Genomic DNA, 20,260 nt, shown 5'->3' with positions numbered 1-20,260 from the left:
TCCTACAGATTGCACTGCACATATCCACTCCGAGGGTGATGCCTGGCCCAGGCCATACTACTTCAGGGAGCAAGGGCTGGACAGAAATGGACTGAAAATCAGAAAACTACACAAAGGAGTCTTTCCCTGGATACCCAGGTCTGTTGTTAGAGGTACGAGGGTATATGTCTACAAAAACTGACCTTCACACCTTCCCTCACATGCAGCAAGAAACACTTTGTCTCCCAGCCATGAGTCTGGCAGCTTTGTGCTCAGAGGCAATGCTGGGGATAGGGGAAATGCCTCTCACCAGGTCTTGTACAGGTTGGTGAAATGGGTGGCAAGCCACCTACTTACCGCAGAGCCAGTTAAAATCACTGTTGCAGCAAAACCGACCTGGTGATCACTGGGCTTTGAGTCAAAATAAAGACTTTGTCTGCAGTGAGGTCCTATTTTTAAATGAAGGTTATTGATCAGGTAGCTGGCCTTGAGAAAAGAAATCAAAATATAATTTACAGCTCAGAATGACCTATAAGGTTTTTGTACTGCGATTAATACCCACAGTTATGGTAATGCAGCTGGACACACTGCAATAGATCTTCTTCTGCAACATTTTACCCTTACAGCCACTACCTTTAACTCTTCATTATGTGTCCCCATACTCTTTGCATTTTAAAATTATTGTACTGAGCAAAGCTCAATGCACTGCTTAAATGAGTAAGGAACATCTGGTAAGCTGACACTGCTGGGACTCTATGGACAGATAAAGTTGTAGCACTTTTCCTCTGTATATGGAAATACATTGTAAATTAAATCTACGAATTGTATGAAAAGGTACAGGTCAGAAAGCAGGTGGAGAAATGCCATCCTTTGTGCCAAGGTCAAATTCCATGCGGTGCAGCTTAAAGTTGGTGCATTTGCATGCATTCAGTTAGAAAGGATTGTAGTGCCTTGTGGATATTTTCACTCATTATTTTGAATTTTAATGGAAAGGCTAGGTTTCCAAAAGTTTCTTGTGACATCGTATTTTGGCCTTTTAAAAATATGAGCCAGATATTCTATAAAGCCTGACAAAACTTATGCATATGGAAATAATCTCCCACCCTCCTCCTTTTTTTTTTTTTTTTTTCATTTTCTTTAAAGAGATGTGGGGTAATAGTGAAATCTGAACCCAGAGCTGCCCGAGACAGAACTGCTACTGGCTGATCTACCTTAGCTGTTTTGTAGGTTGTTTCTTTTTTTTTTTTTTTTTTACAAAAAAAAGATAGGAACAAGTTGTGCAGTAGGCCATCTGCCGTGAAACATAAATGTCTTGTAACAGCAATGAGCCGAGAGCCATGAACCACTTAGCCTGAGGGAGAAGATGTTTCAGCAGGCTAAGCAGCAAGGAAAGCCTCACAGAGACGGGTGATGCTCTCTTTCAGCTCCAGCTGCCTCCGCGTTGAAGGCCAGCTCTCCACAGCCTGCTCAATTCCTGTTCGGGCTGATAGCTCCTGCTGCGCCACCTCTTCACCTTTCCTTTCATGCAGACAGATTGAGCTCTTGGGAAGATGAGAGCCACTTCTGGCAGCATTACTCTGTGGTCAGACATCCTCCATGTCCCACTGTGCCAGGGACGATGTTACCCTACCACCACAGGGAGGTTGGCACCACCTCCCTGACACATTGGCACCATTTGTCCAACACAAATTAAGTGTAATCCTGTGTTGGTCAATGTGTGGTCCTTGAAGAAAGTGAGGAGAGGGCACTGCAAGCTGGCAGGGCTGTAAAGTTTTGCAGACCAGAGCTGTACCTGAAAGGCAGTGATGCTATGGATGTGCCAGTCAGCACTGATACTACCCATCCCACTCCCATTACTCCCATAGCATGCAAGAGCACGTCTGCAATACATTCACATGCATTTTGACTTTGCCTCTGCATGGGAAGTGGGTGAAAGGCAAAAGGGAGAGAGCATTCAGATCTCTGCAAGAAGTTTTGCCACCATTTTCTGCCAAACCCCAAGAAAAGAGTCTTTATTCAATGTACATACGTACAGTAGGAATTACTTTGATATACCTTATAAGCACAGCCCAAATGTCAAATGGGATTAATATGAACCCTTAGGACATTTAAAACTGTTTCCTATGGAACAGAACTAATAGCAAAAGATAAGCAGCCTTCAACATGGCACAGGGTTAGCTCAGGTCACAACAGCTCCGTAGTGCCATATTAAAACCCCAAAGTGAAAATTTAAGAAAATCTCTTCCAGAAAAATCCCTGCTCTTGTTATTGGTTTTGAGACCAAGCAGCAGAAACTTGACACCTTCGTCTTGTGGGGACACTAATGGTACTAAGTATAATGGAAGGGCGACTGCTAATTGTTTGTAGGGTGGTCTGTGATATTCCCAGGTGGATACAAAGGAAGAGATTGAAAGGAGATAAACGATCCTTTGGATTTCTCATTTCAATAAATTGTTTAAACAAAGGCAGGAATAAAAGGAGTGGCAGGAGTGAATCTGCAGATGGTTTTGATGTCAGGGAACATTTATCTTAAAGCCAATAAAAATGTGACAGTCTACTGTTTTCCCAGGCCATTTAACTTCATCTTGATGACTGTTTTGAGATAAGGCAATAATCTATGTTGCAGGGCACACCTCCTTTTTAGCACAGCTGTGGGCATGGGGAGGGCAGCACTACTGGTACAGTGCATGCTCTGAGGGGCTGATGGGCTTCTGGAAACATTTAAGATAAGAAATGCCCCATGGGTCAGGCCCATCTCAACCAGCACTCTCTCGACATGAATAGAAAACCTCTGGACATGTGGCTCATGAATTTGGCTGATGCTTCTCTTGGCCAGCACCTCCTGCTTTCATGATTTGATAACCCACAGCCATGGGCCCCTAAGCCTTCTTCCAGACAAAAGGAGAGCCAGAACCTTCAATTTGGTGCTTTGTCTGTGATATATTTGTTTTAAACCTAAACCCATCTGAGCATACTCCTCAGCTTTGTGTCCATGGATTTCTCAGCTCTTTCCCCACCTCAAAAGACCTTTTTACCACACCAAAGAAAACACAGCCCTTTATGTATGTGCCCCACGTGCAGATCTGTGATTTCATTCAACATAGCTTCTGTCCCCTTTGAGCAGGGCTCACTGCATCTCAGAAGAAATGAGAGCAAAGATGTCCCATATCTGGGCAAAACACATCTTCTGGTTCAGGATGGTCTGACTCTTTTTGAACAAGCTGAGGGCTGCAAAGGACAGTGCAGAATCACACTGGCAGTCCCCTTATCTGAGATTATCTGATGTAGTTGATATTATTGATGCCCAAGGGCAAAGTGACCGGTATTAACCCAGTTAACCTCTCAATGCCATGAAAAATAAGTCCATCCTTGGTATACTTCTAGGAGAAGGAAATAAAGCTAGAAACAAAGTGTTTAAAAACCTGCATTTGTCAGACTGATCCTGCTTAATTAAACAGGAAATTGCAGGGCAACTAAATCAATCTTTACAAAGAAAAGCTGTTTGTCTGTTTACTGAAGAGAAATTTGTGGTGATTTATCTTAAAGAACATAATTGCCTAGTGATTAATACTGACCAGAGACAGTCGACGAGAGGAAGTGTGAAGCAGGAGTGACGTCTTTTGGTGCATACTTGAAGTGTGGCAGGCTACCTATGGCTGTCCATAGGTACTTACAGCTGTTTACACGCTACCCATGGCTATCTGTGCTGTGACAGTGCAATAGGGACCAGAACATGTATGTGTGTGGAGATGTGCATGTGCACACATCTCTGCATACGCATAATGGCACTGGGTAGCCTTAAATCTGCATATATTTTCTCTGTCAAAGAGACTCCATAAAGTAGCCAGAAACAGCACATGTTGTTCCTAAAAACAAACAGGAATTAATATTTGAGGGACACTTGGCCTTCAGATAAATCTATCATCTCGCTTAAAAGGACAGCCTGTGTTTTTCAAAACAAGATCAGGGTCTTCTTGCAGCCATTCATCTCAGGATATCCTCAAAAATACAGATCACTGGTGACAGCATAGACAAATGAGCATGTCAGGGTTATTTTTTCATTATATTTATTTACTTGCGTGTGAAGTATTCCAGGCTGACAAAAGCAGTTGGAGTAGACAGTGGGATGATTTGATTGTCCAGAGAACAGCTAGTTCATGGATAGTTTCTTATAAAGCTGTTTTATTTTGTCACTAATACAGCGCAGCTTTCCATTTTAGGGATCCTCAGTAACTCACAAGGTCTCTTCATAAATTGCCATTCAGTTCTGTCATTGTTTATGAGCTCTGCAGTTTCCAGGAATGACTGTTGGGTGATATGGCTGCTTCCTTTAAAAATAAGGGTTATTTTCTTAGCCCAGGCCCTATATTTGGGGCTCTTCCCTTGCTGAGACAAGTCGAGACTATGTCAACACTCTCCAGTGTTCAACCAAAGTGTCCAGTTGGAACCACCACGCTTCAGATATGGCCAGGACTTGTCCCATCTCAGGAGCATGCTGGGCTGGGGCGAGCTGCTGTCCAGTCTGAGGAATGGGAAATGGGGCTGCCTTGTTGCGCCTCCAGGAACCCTGTCCCATGGCTGCCCCTTCACGAAGGGGTTGAATGTATGGCCACTCTCTAGAGGTGCTGCTGTTGGCCCCCATCCTCCTGCTGAAGCTGAGCTGTAGTGCAATGAGGAATGAAGGAGAATACAGATAACTGCACGGGATGCTGACTTTGCATCTTTAAAGGAATCCTTGGAATTTCCCTGTATTTTCAGGAAAAACATAAAAATTTCCCAGGAGCAGAGAAATGAGCCTTGAGGTCCCTTTCTCCCTAGGCTGAACAGTTTGGCTCTCTTTTGCTTATTTCCTTTTCATGACCTCATTGATTTTCTGTCTTAACTTCCCAGTAGGAGAGTGAGAGGGTGGCCACCTAGGGCACTTAAGTGAGCACCGCAGTGGAGTGAAGTAGCCTAAATATTTCTGCAATCCCACCCATGGGGTTTGTGTACTGGCCCTGAACTCTGCCCTGGCTGTCAGACCTTTGCAGCAGAGGCAGGAACTGAACCCAAACTAGCTGCATCTCAGTGCGGGATTTGAACTGCTAAATACTGCTTTCCCTTCCACAGCATGTCCGTTTATGGCTTTACAAGAGATAAATTAGATTTGCTGTTCACTACTGATGGTTAGCAGGGCCTAGAAATGTGGATTTCTCATCCAGACAATAACAGATAGCACGACTGCAGAGTGCTCGTAGGATGGTAAGGCGTCCCCCTGCTTCTAGGATTTCATTCTCCCATTTATCAAAGCAGTATCCTTGAATTTAAACAGCCAATAGATGTTGCCAGTCCCTGAATTTTGAGTGAATCTGTCAGGGAGGACTCACAGAAAGGGCAAATACAGGCAGGTGAGGGTTAGCATGGAGCCCTCCTTGCCACCTGTGGCAGGGGCACTGTGGGCATCACTGGCTCAGAGGAGCAGCACACCCTTTGCAGCCGAGCATGTAACAGGGCTTCCCGAATGCCTCTGGGAATAAGGCTTTGCTCACCTGCCTGTACATAATTCAGGCTGAAAACACACAAACACTCTGCTGTGGAGCTGACTGAGCGACCTGGGGGTTTGATGAATCGTGATGAAATTCAGGAGTGCCTGACAAGGTGAGTGGCAGCATCCTCTGCAGCCACATCAGGGAATGCCATCGAAGCTGTCCCTCTCTTCTCACCGAGTGGATTAACAGATGGAGACCACTCTTATTTACTCGGAACCGGAGAGGTGAGGACAAGACAGTAACTTTTTAATGAGCTGCAGTTATTTGATTGCTTACGAGAGACACAGAAAATGCAGGCAGAGGTCTGATAAAGCAGTTAGGAAGCCCTGCTTACTGAAACCTCGTGTTTTAAGCAAATGAGGAATGTATGTTATACCTGAAACATGAGGAAAGTATGTTATTACCTGAACGTCTGAAAGACCAGGCAAAGATCTCCTCAGAAGGAGGTGTCCTAAACTCAGCCAGTGTGTGAGAGCACAGCACTAATAGTGCAAATATTTTCCCGTTGTAGCTGAACTGAAGCAATGTTCTGCTCACTTTTCAGCTCAGTCGTGTTTCATCCACACCTCCAGCAGGACAGTTCTGATCCTGAGAGTGAACACTCCTTCCCTGGGAAAGCACTTTGCTAGCATTTCAGCCCCTTACATTAAAGTACGCCTCATACTTTCACCTGTACATTTTTTGCCCATTCCCTTTAAATGACTGAAGAGAGATCTGCTTGCAGTCTGTTGCAGAAGAAAATCCATCTGGTTTTACCCCATCACCTTTTTGTGTTTTACTAACCTAAAACCCTGCTGTTTATAACATAGGTTCACATTTTAGAGCATCTTTCTCCATAATTTAGAGGTGGTCATAAAACATAATCCAAGCAGATCTGCTCCTTTTCCAGAGATCATTTACCAATTATTTATAAGCAGCATCATAACTACCTGTTTGATGAGTGCTTTCATTACATGCCCTCATACGAAGTTACTCTGCTAGTCTAATATTCACAGATTGCAGTTTGAATTGCCTGTTAAATCCTAACCCTTGTAATTACTCAATCCTAAATACTCTCACTTCTTCCTCTGTAGGTTCCAGAAATATCTAGCACATGAGGATCCCACAGCCACCCTCACTGATCCCCTGCCACCACTTAATTGAATTATAACACCATAAATAATCTGGAGGGTATCTCAGAGGTACCCCATACAATTTTCAAGGATGCTGCCTGGTGGGTGGCCTATTTGGAGAGGTGCAGACAGGTTTCTTGGGATTTCCTTCAAACTGATTATCTCAGTATTCCCTGACGGGCCTTTGTTGAAAAAAAAGAAAAAGAAAAAAATAATAATTTAAAAAAATGTACTAAACTATTTAATTTATGAAAAGCTAGTCCCAAACCAAATTCCCAAGGAGGAAATACTGATCAGATAACCCTAAACTTCTGTCATTGACAGCTTTAGGACAGCAAAGATGTAAGCCTGAATTTTTCAGCTGATCATCTCCAGGCAGCAAATGGATTAAGGAGACAGTGCAGGGAGCCAAATGCAGAAGGCACTTATTGCCAAGTACCTTCTGGCATCTACAGACATAATCTCCCAAAAAAAAAGAGAAGATTTCCACCACAAAGAGATACTTCACATATACAGCCAGAAACATGGTTTCTTATCTGAATTAAAACTTCCAGGGGCATTAAGGCTAATGCATTGGCAGCACTGGGTCTCCACTTCAGGTAGATGGAGTGCTTGTGCTGTATTGTAGCCCTGCATCCACTCAGCAGAAGGCATTCAGAAAATTGCTCTTCTCCTTGCTTTCCCAGCTGCTGTGTGGCTGCCTGCCACTCTTGTCAGACAATAGATGCGACAGCGGAGCAGCTCGCCGTGCCGGCCGCGTGCCCACCAGTGCTGTTGTGTTAAGCAGAGCTCTGCAGAGTGGATCTACACAACATGCCTCTCCTTTTGTTATCCGCCTGAGTGAACGAGCATCTTCTGCTGTCCCAGGATGAGAACCAGCCCCTGCTCCTGAAGAACCCTTTTCCCACCTGCTCCTTCCCCAAAAAGCACACACTGCTCTCCTGTGAGCCAGGCTGCTGCACAGAGCCCGCTGGCACCAAATGTGACCCTGTGCCACGCAGGAGCAGTGGCCACGTGCTTCAAAGCACGGCAAGCATTTCATCATCCACCTGCCTTCCCCCTCTCCTTCGCCTTGTTCACCACCAAGTTCAGACAGCTCAGTACATTCTGAGCTCGCTTCTGACAAAACAAAACATGCACATTTTTTTCCTAGACCATTTTCCAGAGTAGGAGCTCAGCACCTCTTGGGGTGCTTCATCCAGTCCTCCCTGTGCCAGCAGCTCCAGTGTACCACTCTTTTTGCCTTTTCCCCATGGGCAGGTCCCTGCACATGCAACCCCACGAGGGGTGTGAGCCAAGCCTTATCTTCACCCCAATTTTCAATTTGTGCACGGAGCACCAGCACCACACCAAAGCCCAGCGCTGTCAGCGCGGCTGTCTGCAGCAAGCTCCCAGGAGCCAGCCACTAATGCTAAGAAAACAAAAGCAGAGAAACCCCAAACAACCACCCGAGCCCAAATTTCTGATTAAATAACATCAAAGACCCTAATGTAAACCATGGCATACAAAGGCGCCCAGGAGATGGGCAGGGCACCAGGAAACCCCAGCTGGAGCGTGGCTGTGGGCCCTCTGCTCTCAGCCAGCAGAAGGGAAGAGGGGTTCCCATAGGAATGGCCCTTTGGGCTGGAGAGGGCGGCCAAATGTGGAGCAGCTTGGAAGAAGATGGAGCCTGGACCAACAATACCCATTGTTCACCCTTACCCGCAGCTCACAGGGTCCTGCTCCTCCCTGTTTACCTTGCTGCTAACACCCCCTGAAGCTCTGCCTTGCCCCTGGGGAGATCCTGAGCCTCCATCCAGCAAGAGTGAGACAGCCATGGGGAGCCAAATGTGGGGCCTGAGTACAGTGCTTCTCAGCCAGCTGCAGCTGTGGCTCTGCATTTTCACTTCCAAATATTTCTCTGTTGCAAGATGGGACAGAGTGAGCAGTGATTTTAGCTTGCTGACTGAATCGAGGCTGCCCAGTGCTGCAGTGCCAGGTGTCCAGTTAACCCCAATACCATGGCAGGGTTTGCAGCAGGCCATAACCTCCTTTCCAAAGTCTCAGCGACTCACAGAGTGTGACAGAGTCTCATTATAGGTCTGACCTGCATAGACAGAAGACATTTCCAAGTACAAACTTCACCTATTCAATTATCACCCACCCAGCACCAAGTCCTGCAGTGGGAGGGAGGTTTGGGGGGGATGCACGGTGCCCTGGGTACCGGGCTGCCTTTGGGGATAGCTGAACTGTCCTGGTGCTTCCTCTGGGTGGTGAGATCCCTCTGCTGCCTCTGTGCTCTGCATCACTAAATTCCCAGAAGCAGCTGGGTCAGCTCCATCTGTCCCATAAAGGAGAATTTAAATAAGGTTATCAATAAAAAAAAGTCGTCACTCTGTTAAAGAAAGTAAGTAAACATCCTCCACTGAGTGACTGACACGTTGGAAAGTCACACAGCCTAATGAAGAGAGCTATGAGCTGTTGGCATTATTACATTTGCAGTGACCTTAAAAAAGAATAGCTCCAGTGGTCTCCAGAGTACGGAGTTGTATGTTCTTGGATTTCTAATACTAGTGGGAGCACAAAATCCAGCACTGATTAAAATCATAGCAGCTATTGCTTCTACACTAAGGAAGGAGTGAGAATGGATTGTATTACAGGCATTTTGACAGAAAAAAATATTTGCTTTCTCGGGGGGAGATATAATGTGTCAGTCATCTAGTCAAATAGCAGACAGGCTCATTTCCACTCTAATGCAGTTTCAGCAAAGCCTGGCTTTACTCTATTTCATGTTGTGCAGTGCATGAGCCTGGGCTCTGTGCATCCACACCCAAGAAGCTTGTTTGCAGAGCCTCGTGGTGAGAGTGGAGTTGGTTGGCCAGGCAAGAGCAGGCAGGATTGCAATTCAAAAGGGGCAGAGGTGGACCATGGAGGGCACATTCACAATGAGCATCTCATGAGCCATGCACGAGGCTGCCATGTGGTGGCTGCATTGCCTGCAGAGCTGTAGGCCAGCAAGGGCTGCAGAGGCCACCCTCCACCCTTCCACCCCAAAACCCTCTCCTCTCTATCCCATGGGGAAAAAGGGGATTGCTAAGAGCCTCCCATACAACCAGCTCCTGAACCACCCTTATCCCAGTTTCCTGACATCTATCTCATAAATGCCAGAGGTGTTGGTTTGTGACTCAGCCTACCATGAAATATGACCATGCAGTCATGCCTACGTGAACATGTGTTGCACTAACATCAGGTAACCTCCATAGTCTAACTGCATTTGGCAACAAGATCACTATGAAAATAAATCAGATTCAATGAAACCAGCGTCAGGAACAGCAGTGAATTTCAACTGCATTTTCATTTCTGTACAGAAGCTGATGGAGGGTATTTTGCCATCTAACGTCAGTATCCAACAATGTGTGACTAATTACACCAGAAATGAAGTAAAGCCAATACATTCCCAATTTCATTGGCTTCCAGTTGGAAGTTTATTAAACAAAAAATTAAAAACAAAAATGAGGTCTGTCTGTCTGAGATTGAACTGGAAGATTTAAATGCACATTTTCAGGCTTTATACCATTCTTTCTTATTTAATCTTTCTTTTTCAGGTGCAGTTATAAGCCTTCAAGTGAATGTCTTACTCTTAAGATACTCATTTATTTGGGGAGTTATATGGGAAGATTTCAAGAAAGAGAAAGTTAAGTTTCACCTGTTTTCCCTTAGAGTGCATGAAAAGAGGAATACGATGTTTCAATTAAATGTATTTATAGAACAGAGTCTGGCAGAGCATATTTCTCCTGTTGCTGAGAAAACAATGGCATTTTCCCCTCTTTTGTTATGTTACCTAGAAAATGAATAATTTCTCTTACCCATTGTTTTTAATAAAATGTTTATGTTTTTATCAATAGGAGATGTCAGATTGAACCACATAGCTATTTGCTTTGGAGTAATCATAATATTACCCACAGCTCTATTCAAAGCACAAAAGAACATAATAGTGTTAACTATAATTAGATTATTTTCCAGAGAGTTGGAAAGATTCATTGTAGAAGCAGGGGTTTTCATAAAGACTTTGCTGAAACCCTCAAATACCTCTCTCTGCACAAAATGGTCCTGGAGAATTCACTTCCCTTTGTGTCTCGTATTTAATTATTGTCTTTTTCTTCTCTCTCTTTTCTTTTTTTTTTTTCCCCTTGCTAATGCATGGATTCTAATTATCACATTTTAACAACATAATAGATGACTTACCAGACAAACTGAACTCTGCTTTTAAGCATGGTGTTAGCTTGTCCCACTCTACTCAGAACCTCCTGGGTCTGCAGCACACAGCACAACCACTCTTGAGGACCACCCATTACCTTCTGCATGGCACCACATTCACATTTCCTCCAGATAAAATTTCCTTTCCACACCATGCTTGGCATCATTCCCATCACCATTCCAGGCAGAGGTCAGGGCAGATGTTTCACTCCCACCCTCAAAACGGATGGCACAACATTTCTTGCTAAAACTGTTATCTGTTAGCACAATGCTACAGGGTTAGAAACATTTAATCAGATATTGCGAGGCTGCATCTTCCTGACACAAAACAGGCAAGCCATCACTAGAAATCATATCACCGATTTTACCAGTTATTTCTGAGAAACCAGGTGATCATGGCTTAAATTACTTTTCCTTTAGAAAGTCTCTGCAATTGTTTGTTGTCTTTTTTCGCACCTGAGGCCTGTGTCCTAATGGATGTTTCATAGACGACTCATCTGGTATCTGAATCAGAGACAGAAGCCTCTATTGACCTGTTTAGTAGGAAGTCAGCAATGATCATCATTGTATTTGACAAGTTTTAAGAAATTCCAGATAAATGGAAGTTGATAAACTACTTGCTGTTATACACCTGGCACTTTTGGATTTACAGGATTTATAGCTGCTGTTTCATTTCCAGTTTCTTGGCAATTAAAAGAAACTTAGGAAATCTTGAAACACAAGGTAACTTCAACAGTAACATAAAGGACACTGCAGAGCTCAATGGCCATTTTTGCTATGGACATGATACCCTTTTTTTGAGAATGATATTGATTTACAGTCATAAAGACCTTTTCATTTTCGAGGTTCCCTAATGTACGCTACAGGTAACTGCTCTGCTAACCACTGTTGTGTGCAGCTGGTCTAGAGAGCAAGAAATAAATATTGGTGTACTCCTTTCCACATCTTGGTGGACATTTTACTTGAATCAAACAATTATTTAGTATTTCCCTGGGTCTCTAATTTCTTTTCAGTTCTGCTGGGTCCCTAAGTGTTTTCACTGTCCATGAACTCTGAAACGATCAATTGCCCATCTTAAATGCTTGCAGGAAGGGAATTTTAAGTTAGAAAACACTAACTAGTGAGCCATAGGGTTGTACATCTGGGGGGATAGATGGGAGTGATTCCTGAGAGTAATTGCAGGCTTAAGGAGGAAGAGGAAAACTAAAATACTCTCAGTCAGACCAGAAGATAAATCTGTGTCTAAGCCAGGAATTAATTTGAGAAACTTATCAACTTGTCATACATCCTTGACCTCCAGCACGCATGAGAGTAGTCTTGTAAGGTCTGTGGGGGAAAAGCTGTGTCCACCTGTGCACTGGTACAATATCTTCACCAGGCTGTTAGGTATCACTATCACATATCAAATACTAAGAACCAGTTCAGTTCTCTCTGTTCAATAAATTGATAACAAACATGTTTAGCAATGGCTCTTGTTTTGGAAGAATTTCTTAACAGTCTCTACCGACTTGAAATCAATGACCTCTGCCAGTGCAGAGGAACCTTCCCTGAACCAATGGAACAGCACTGAGCAGAAGAGTGCCAGTTTATTGAATTATATGGTTGATTTTTACCGATACCCTGAGTTGTTCTTGGAGGTCTTCCATTCACAATGGACAAGGCCCAAATTAGCTTACCTTACAAGACTTCTGTCCAAGTTTCTGTGGTTTCAGCTATAGGAACATATTTGCTTCAGAGAGAGCTGAGACCAGCAGGAACCATAACGATGCTACTGCTGGCAGCAAATGAGATTTTATGTATCAGCACTGGGGCTTCACAGACAGTAGCGCTGGCTGTGGAAATCAGATTAGTAACTCCAACTAAACAGAGCTTAAGCCATTATAAAGTCAGTGGGAGGTCCTGACTGACCTTGGTGGGCCTTGGATCAAGTCCCAGGAAGAATACGACTGGCTGGACAGGGACAGTGTTATGGCAATGTTGTTCCTAGAAGACTGTTTTGACCATTAAATCAGTGTTTTTAGTGAACAGCTTTCTAACAGAGAGTCTGGGCAACTGGGAGGGTGGGTTGGCTGATTTTTGAAGACAGTTTCTTGAGTCATTGGCTGTCCAGACAAGTGATGGACAAGGAGCAGTCTAGTTTCTTCCCCTTAAAGTCTCTGGTTTTGGGCAAGTTGTCTCACACCCTTCTGTCCCACCTGCCCTCCTTGTGAAAGTAGAGAGAGATGCCACTTGAGATCCACAAACGGAAACTGCCACCCAAAGCCTGCAACAGCTACTTCTTTTTGGAAAAAGGAATAAATAGAGTGAATACGTAAACATGAACCTTGGCTATCTTTTTCCAGACTTGTTACTAAACTGGAGAAAAAATGTTTTAGGGGCACCAGAATGTCTCACTCCTAATTCTATACAGAAAAGGGAAGAAAGACAGGGTCCGTAGCCTGCCATTAAATGTTCCTCGTGATTACTTGTTGTTAGAAGGGAGATGCAGCTATGCTAATACAGTGTGCTCACTACAAAAAAGCCTGTAATTGGGACAAGGCAGCCACAAAGTTTCCCACAGCTGGCAGGAATTGTGACTGTTCTCTTTGGTTTTAATCATGGCTTTTTAGAGCAGATCAGTAACAGCAACAATTAGCCTTTTAGATTGGTCCCAGAAATTACCATTTTTAAAATATGGTGACTCTGCAGGCACAAAACCAAAAGCTCTGAGCTCTGCATAAAATGAGCAGCCGCTCACTCTGGCTTGTTTGTCACCAGCGTGGTTTCTCCTTTGTTTCTACTGAATTGTAGGTCTGAAACGCAGACAGGAACTTGCACAGATAGTCAAAAGGAAATATCCTTAGTCACCTCCCTTTCCTCAGGAAACCTACTCTCCGAGACAGCTTCTGCACTGAAGAACTGTCTAGCATGCCAGCTGTGTGAGGAGAAAAAGGAGACACAACCATGTGGTTACGCAGAGTAACACCAGACAAGATTGCTGGCTCTTAGTCAGCAGAATGGCTTTGAACCTCACCTGGTAGGAAGGGATTGACATAGAGCCATTAGGAATACAGAAACGAAAGAACACCAGCTCAACAGAGGACCATCGGAGGTCATCAGAGCAGATGGCACTGCCACAGGTGGCTGTTGAGAAGGTCCTTTGGTGCACCTCCACACATGGCAGCGAGGCCTCGGCCCAGCTCCCAAGGCAGGCCGGAGCTCGCTCTGCCCATACCTGCCTCCTCTCAGCCACACAGAAATTTTTGCCTGCACAGCAAGATCATTCCATGAGCACAGCTTTTGTGAACGCTCTGTATTATCCACATAAGTCCTGGTGTACAAAGCTAGGTGTACCTATTTAAAAACTCTCTTCCTCCTCTGTGTGGCATTACCTATGCTTCATCCCTTGCAGGAGGGTTTGCCAGCACAGCAACACAAAGGAGCCTTTTCAAGTACAGATCTGGCCTTTGTGCCTCAAGGCTTAATTCTCTGATGCTAGGACTTCTTTGTACCACTCTGGCTTACAGAGTCTTTAAAGTACAAGTGAAAGTGCACTTCGATGTATCTGCGTGTCAGGTGGTAACAGGATGTTTCTTGCCTGCCTCAAAGAGTGAGGGAGTGGTGTTATCAACCAACACTTCCACCGGGCTTTGATTTCTCTCAGGAAAGCACTTTAACATTAACGCTCATTGCTCAGCCTGGCTGAGGGCTGCTGCAAATCCCACATGTGAGCTTCAAGGCATTGTGGCCCTGCCAGAATTTTGTGCCAGCTGCTATCCAGCTTCATTCGTCCCCAGACTTATTTACCTGTCCCAATGCTGCACATACCCCAGGCAGCAACAGGTTGGGATTCCTGCACTGGGGTTGAAGGCCACTGACCCTACCTAACAGCTCAGCTGGCACTGCAGTTGCACAGTGCTAATATCAGTACCATGATTGGCATGGATGTGTGAATAGCATACCTGCACGTGGGAGTAACATCAGAGCATGGCAGCACTGCTTTGGGAAATACCACTGGCATTAGAATAATAGGCATTGATGTCCAAGGAGGCTTTGGGGTGATTTCCTCAGATACCCGTGCTACATTTATGTGCCTTTGTTTGAACTGCAGCTTCTGTTGACAAACTAGAGCTCCAATAGTTTTATTTCAAATAAATCTCTGATTAGAGCATTTAGAAATAAAATGTAGCAATTTAGTCTTTCTGGCAGTGGAGAGTAAAACGTCATCGAGTACATAATGTCCTATTTCTACAAAATACAAAGATGATATATACCCTGGATCAAGTTTTCCAACCAATGCAACTAGAAAATGGCGAGATAATAGAATCCTCATAAACAAGAAATGCTGACAGACGCCACTCCATATCTAGCTAATCTAGCCATAAATGATTCTGACATTTCCTTGCATTATTTGTCACAAAATTGTTGGAAAATTTAGGAAGTCATCACTTTTCAACATCATAATTTGTCTTTCTCTGTATGCACTGTAGACCTAGGAAGGAAAGAGTCAAAGCTACTATTACAGGGGCTTTCAAAGCAAAGGAAAATCAGCTTTATTGAGCAATCCTGAACAAGTAATAATATGGGGAGTTTAGGCTGAGCCTTTCATCCCAATGGGCTCCGTGTACATATGGACAGAAGTGCAAAGTACCCATTTTTTGCTTCAAGCCTGTCATTCACTATGTACGTTCAATCAAACAGCATTGAAAGGTGGAAGTGCTGATTTTGTCTATGGTGACTGATAATGGGTTTAACACCTCCCTGGGAAACTGCAATAGGAATTGGCAGGAATATAAACCTTATATTTCCTGAGGTCATATTTTGCTTTTAAAATGTGATTTTTTGCTGCTGTAAATATGGTGAATACTGAGCCAAAGCCATCATTAAGGCTTGCATGTTCCACATTTTGCATTACTACACTTGGCTACATCAAAATCTGCGCATAACAGACACAGCAGGAGTCTGATAAACCAAATGCTTTTTGAATGCAGTTACTAGTTTAACGCTGGGCTTTCATTTATTCTTACCTTATGAAGTTATTCATCGAGGCAATGTGCATTAATAGTAAACCAAGAGGTACTTTATCCAATCAGAACATGGCAAGGAGAAATGCTATTATAATAACTATGAATGATTATATAGCGCCATGGTTTCATATAGGAAAGCAAAGGATAATGTGTTTATTTCAAACACTACAATGGGCAGTATTTCCATCCCATAACTTCCAAAAGCATATTCTTTTTTTTATGTGTCTGCAATAATTGACACTAAGATGGAGTACAAATGACTTAGTGCTTGCATTAGGCTTACACTGCTGACCTCCTTCCTCCATACTCATCGCTCTCCAAATGTTACATTTGAGGCAAACATCCTCTTCATTGCTTAGTATTTCACTCTACATCTTTCTTCAGTTCCAGAAGTATCTCTTAGGCAAGTGCCAAGCATTAACAGACATGTTTTAATAGCAAAGTCAGGAGAACTCTCCTATAGCAAGAGCAGAGCCTTGATCAAAACTGGATGAGGTAGAAGATATAAATGTGCTTTCCACATTCTGGAGACTGTTAGCATAAAGACATGTAACCTTAACCTTGTGCATGCCCTCTAGATTACAAAGATCTCAGGTTTTCTTTATCATGCTTTGTGGTTTATACATAACTCTTGTCTAAACGTAAATTTTTATTTTTTTTTTTTAAGACCAATTAAAAATTCAACAGCTCGTAAAAAATTCAAGAAAAGCCATCTCTTATAATGAAAATTTTAATTGATATCTGCTGGAATATGTTATCAGAATCATTATTGAAATTCTATTTTTGCTAAGCATTTTTATTAAAGAAAAAATAAGTGTTTTATTAAAAGAAATGTAACACGTTTTAGTGCCTTCAAATGAAAACTAGTTTGCTTAATGAATTGTGTGTCATTCAAGGCAATCTTTTTTTCTGGGGTGCCATACTTGATAACAATATCAAATCCAAAGCAAAATCTAGAGAAATTTTCCTAGCCTAACTGACAAAGCTTCTTTATTGCTGGAGAGTATTTAACTTGCTGGTTGAATGAAAGTAAGATAGAAAAAATAACTGGGGGGGGAAAAAAAAGTAATGTCTATTTCTGCCTAAGATAGTCTATAACTTCAAGACAGTGTCCTGCTAATTGCAAAAAGCATGACTCATTCAAGTCATAAATCAGCATTTCTTGAGGCAGCAAATACAGCCTTTAAAATTCATTGCAGTAAGACTGCTTTATTACACCACTGGAAACAGTTTCTCAACAGCAGCTCCCTATTCCGTGCTGGTATCTCTGCCAAGATTTGATAAGACAAACAGGGAGGCTGGGACGGAAAAGAGAGAAATGATGAAAGAAAACTTTGCTGCAAATTAGTTACAAAATGGTTTTAAGCTATCTCATTTCAAGTGTCTTTCTCCTCCTCCGCACTGTGCAGTATCTCTTCCAGGAGGGTTGGATTATGCTAAGCGACCATCAGACTGGGCTCATTCCCTATTCAGGCAATCTCTCAATGGCAGCTCTCCCCAGCAAGAGGTGGGGAGCAGCCCTTAGGATTTTGCTCACATTGCTCGAAACATCAGCAGGAACACTGAGCTATTCACCAATGACAGCTCTCTTTTCAGGGATCTACCTTCCCCTCTATTATGTTTTGCCTCGTTCCTTCTGCCCCATCCCAGATTTATGCACCTTTTTCTTTCCAATCTTAGCCTGCCTCTCCCTCCAGCGTATCATCACCCTGCCATGCCTTCCTGACCAGGAGGAAGAAGTGATTATTCTGCAGCTTGCAGTGACACTCGCACTCCATCACATGAAGGGAGTTTTGGGATGATGATCTGCAGCCCTCCTGAAACTGTGTAAAAATTAACACATTAATAAATAAATAAATCTGTGGTCTGTTGATCTGACCCTGGGCAAAACATGGCTCTGGCTGTGGCTGTTTTACTTTTAATCGCAACAGAAGAACAGCTTCCAGTCGGTCTTAGTTGTAATTTTTTATCTCACTGTCCAGCTAAGTCAATCAATTGCTGCAAACTGTGTCATGCTCCAGGGTAAAGAATAACAGAGAATTATTCAGCTAAACCGTACAAAACTCGTTCCTACTGCTGTGCATATATGTTGAAACAGCAGCCTGTCCCTGGCTTGCTAGGTAATGCCGTCAGTCCATAAAAAGACAGCTACAGTTCCTCCACTCTCAGGAAAATAGACAAAAAAGCCATCATTCACCCCGGGAAATGTCCATGAAATAATTACTCCCTCCAAAACAATTATATCCACAAAAGCTCCTTCTCCTCAGAGGGAAAATCCTTGTGGAGGCTCTTCCCAATTAAGGTTTAATATATGACTCTATTTCTCCAGGAAAAGGGTTGTTCTCGCTCCCACTGGAACCACTCGGAAGCTTTAATGGTCTTTGAACCAAGCCCAGTGATGATGCATCTTCATTAGCGATAGGAGTGCTCCTCTGTTTCAGGTTTTTCCATGTTTTTGAATGCTTATCCATCACTCTGTGGAGCGCTGGGGATGAGAAATAGGACATAAAATCACACAAAGAAGTGAGATTTCCTACTGACTCGGCCACTCCTCACGTCTGCTTCAGGGCCTGCATGCAGGATGGGATTTTCGGTAATGTTTGCCCAAAAGTTCCTGCCTCTAACACCAGAACAGCTGGGAAATGGGGTTGGGTATCTCAGCACCGTACTGGATGCGCTCCAGTGCTCCCTCTGAGGCCTTCAGGGCCATGGCTGGAGGAGCAGGACATGTTCTGCTGGGCTGTTCAGCTCACTCCTGCCCTACAGCCATTCTCAGCTCTGGGGGCTGGGAGCTGGCAAGGCAGAGAAAGGAAATGAAAAATAAAGCAACCTACTTGCTGTGGACCTCAGTAAAACTGCTTTAGAGTGACTCACGCTTCAACTGTCCCACAGCAACTACCTCTAGGGGTCCTGGGATGAGCAGGGATTTTTTTAATTGAATTATTATTTAATTTCTGTCCCATGTGTAGCACCTGATCTGTCTGGCTGCTAGGCTAGGAGCTCCCTGCAGGGTCCCTGTTACCTGACAAGGAAGAAGAGAGATTGCCACTGACTCCCAGGGGCGTTGCATCAGCTCTCCCATGCTTCCATCACCTTGTTTATGCTTTCCTGTATATCCCGTGACTTTTCCCAACACACTGGGGGCAGATATTAATATGGATCACCACTCTTCTTTCCCTCGCACACAGACACAATTCTCTCCCTCTCACTTCCATGACAGTTGTCAATCTTTTTCTTTACCCAGTTCTGGGTATTGTACAAGCTCTTCTTTGTATTATCTCACTTCTGCTCAGTAAATGACTATTCTCAATCAAATCCGTGCTACAAAATCTTTGCCACATGCTGCTTACCTGAAGTTCCCTCTAATTCTTCTAGCAGTGTGCTTTCCAAAGCTTTGCCTTCTTGCTGTTGCTGTCTGTGCAGCATTTCATGCTGATGCCTTGCAGGATTTCTTTTCTTAGCTCCTCCAGCTGCGTAGAATTTCTTTTTAAAGTATCCATGGGTCTTCTTGATACCCAGGTGCCTGTAGGTGCCAGTGATGATTGTCAGCTGCAGTACAACATGGTTGTGCCATCCCACAAATCACCAAAGCATCTTAATGGTTGTTTGTAAAAAAAAATAATAAAAATAATAATGATAAACATTCTCTCATCATAGGTAGTACTCAAAAAAGCTATTGGATATGAATCAAACAAATACAAATGCAGCATGCAAAGGTTCCCGTTCATCTCAGAGGTGTTAACTCTGGTTCTTAATACTGGTAAAACCAAGATGGTAAAACTAAGATGGATAGGAGCTACAGAAAATATTAGGCTATTCTTTGAGAACCTCAGACACTAATTAATGCCTACCCATCAAGTGATTTTAAAGGAGAACCAATGCCTTGGTGTATTAGGGTTGCTAACTTGTTGGTATAAAAATGTAGAATTACACCCCCATTTTCCTCTGAGCTTAAAATCCAGTTTGTCCTGTGTTTCTATCCAAATTGAAATAGAGAAGGAGATACATTATTCTCACCACAAAACACTGCATCTGACCCTGAAAACCCAACCCATGCCTCCAAGAACCCTCAAACCTGATTTTTCCCCAGCAGCTTTGGCTCTGCAGCTGGCACTGAAAACATTTCTGGAAGGAGTGGAGCATTCACAGCTTGAGGTCCAGGTGAAATAAGCAGGAGAGCAACCTGGCAAAAACAACTTTGGGGGTGCTTGGATCATGCTGTGCAGAAGCACAAGGTCCTTGCACCAAGGGCTGTGATCCCAGCCAGCTCTAGCAGTCTGTACCTGGGAAACACATGTGTGTGCACCCTGAGGAATCATTTCCAAAGCCTTCAAGTTCCTCTTTGCTCAAAGGAAATGCTATTGTTGACCATAAACCAGTAGTCAGCTTTTTATGATAT

The 20,260-nt window shown here is 43.6% G+C and overlaps 1 long non-coding RNA gene across 1 annotated transcript; it reads right to left on the bottom strand.

Moving 5' to 3' along the window:
* Positions 1-17,050: 17,050 nt before the first annotated feature.
* Positions 17,051-19,454, bottom strand: LOC137862706 (uncharacterized). The gene is made up of 2 exons (XR_011100485.1): positions 19,212-19,454; positions 17,051-18,346 (listed from the first exon to the last, which is right to left on the bottom strand). It is a non-coding gene; the product is annotated as an uncharacterized lncRNA (long non-coding RNA).
* Positions 19,455-20,260: the final 806 nt, after the last annotated feature.

Source organism: Anas acuta, chromosome 11, assembly GCF_963932015.1.
Source record: "Anas acuta chromosome 11, bAnaAcu1.1, whole genome shotgun sequence".
Lineage (NCBI taxonomy): Eukaryota > Metazoa > Chordata > Aves > Anseriformes > Anatidae > Anas > Anas acuta.
This window is presented reverse-complemented; position numbering and strand designations above follow the sequence as displayed.